Genomic DNA, 2,302 nt, shown 5'->3' on the forward strand with positions numbered 1-2,302 from the left:
GCATTTAAAGAGACAGGCACTCAAAACCGAGCGCTCTGAACAGGGCTGTTTTGGCAGGGTGATTGAACTGCTGTTGTGCTTCATCCTTATGGTATTTTGACCAAAGCATGTCACAGACATTTCATTAGGACACCAGGGAACTAGGTTAACTTGTAGAAATAGGGTATAATATGACTCCTTTAAATAACGGTCAACACAACTCTGATTCTGAAAATATAATATCTAGCCTATATGAATTAAAGTGAGCATGACAGTTATTGATATTTGGGAGATGTCTTAAATCATGGCTGAGAAACTAACTGCCGTGGTGTACAGTAAACCCACTAGTAGCAAGACATTGATCAGATTATATGGGGGCAAACACACTTCAGAGTGAGTTTGGCTGCTCAGAGAGGTTATTTAATCATAGTTTGAATAGAAGCAGATATTGCCTGGTTGACACACAGCCCAGAGTCCATTATCAGCTTAATGAAGCTAAAGCGGAGTAAAGAGACAGGGCCGTGATTGATGACACCATGAACGACCAGAATGAACATGTTATTAGTAATTCATGATTTGCAGCTCGATCTTGGAGTCATTTCGAATCATCGGTCTCCTTTTTCTCTCTTCCCCTTTTTTTCTTTTTTGACATGTATTTATGTGTGTGTGTGTGTGTGAGAGAGAGAGAGAGAGTGTGTGTGCTTATTACACGCCAAGGGCTCAACTCAATATTCTGCTGACAAAGATAGAGAAAGGGAGAGATTAGGAAAGGACGTGAATAGAAATGATGAGCTGAATTTATACATTAAAAAACCTGACTTGCAGGTGCTTTTACGGAAGAAGGCTATACAGCAATGGAAAAGATGGCTTTGGGTGTGAAGTGCAAGAAGAACAAAGGAAGAGAGAAGATTCAAGCAGAGAAAGAAAATGGGAGAAGAAAGAACTGGAATAGAAAATTGTGACAGGATATAAAATGACTGACATGTATAATATATTAACCCTAATTTAGCTACATCTATTTATAGCTTTAATGTAAAATACATTAATTCATTAATTTCCTACAACAGTGAATGAATGTACTACAGAGCCCGTTATAATTCATCTCATGTACAATATATACTTGTATACTATTTACCTCAATTAAGTGAAATGCCAGAATCAAAACAACCTGTAACAAACACAACAAAAGTATCACAGTACAGAGATGGCAAGCTGAGCAGACGTTTTGAGGTTAGCCTCAGTTTACAACTAACATCTGATGTATCATAGCTCACATAGCTGCTGTGCAGAAAAAGGCCTTTTATTTCCTCTGCATTATTCATCTGCTGCTATGTAGCTGACACTTTCTCCAACCTAATGGGAATACTCATACAGTATGTACAGTCGCTGTCTTCCAAAGAGAGACAAGAGAGAGAGAGATTTAGAAAGCTCTTTTTACATGATAACTGGAGTGCAAGATTTATATATAGCCATTAATTCATATCAGTTCAAGAAATCTAATACACAGAGCACAATTTACAGGATGTTTCATGAATCTAGGTAAGCATGTGTGTGTGTGCGTGTATGTGCATGTTCAAAGGATTTAAAGCAGATAGCAGTAACTTTTATTTTGGGTATAAAGTCTCAGAGGAAAATCCAACACTAACCTCAATCTGTTTTTTTTTAATGATCCACACACACTGGAGCTCCTCAGGGTCACACACACGTGAGAGTACTGATCTCCAGACAGCAGCATTTGAGGTCTTTGCATGCACGTCTGCATGTGCATGAGCCAGATTTTGTGTCTGTACAGTACTGTACGTGTGTTCAACGCCACAGCCGAGGATTTTAGGTGTTTCAGCAGTTTCCAGTCAATACAGTCTTCATCCTATGACATGCTCTGCCAGCTTATGCTATTTTTGGCTGATGTGCTATTCTGAGTGACATCTCCCTACAAGATAATGGTGCTGTGTAATTGCGCGGTGTGTATAACAATGGGTTGGGTCGGCTTGCTGTTCGTCATCATGGTAATTAATTCTGTCAATGGAAATTAGTACAGATGTGTGGAAAAGAAAGATAAGAAGATGATGATTATGTGCCCTTGTACAGGCACACATGCACACACACGGTATGCAAAGGTGTCTGAATAATGAGCGAATGTACAAAAGATAAGAGGACACACATCACATTAATGAAAACTTAATCACAGAAGACGTGTGTGTGTTTGTGTGTGTGTGCGCGCGAGCCAATTAGCCAATAAATGTTTCTCAAACTTACCATACCACCTGAGAAAATATTAGACTCTCCAATTAACACCATTATGACTGACATTAAAATACAGTAG

Source organism: Morone saxatilis, unplaced genomic scaffold (assembly GCF_004916995.1).
Source record: "Morone saxatilis isolate NCDOM2014 unplaced genomic scaffold, NCSU_SB_2.0 Contig8, whole genome shotgun sequence".
Classification (NCBI taxonomy): Eukaryota; Metazoa; Chordata; class Actinopteri; family Moronidae; genus Morone; species Morone saxatilis.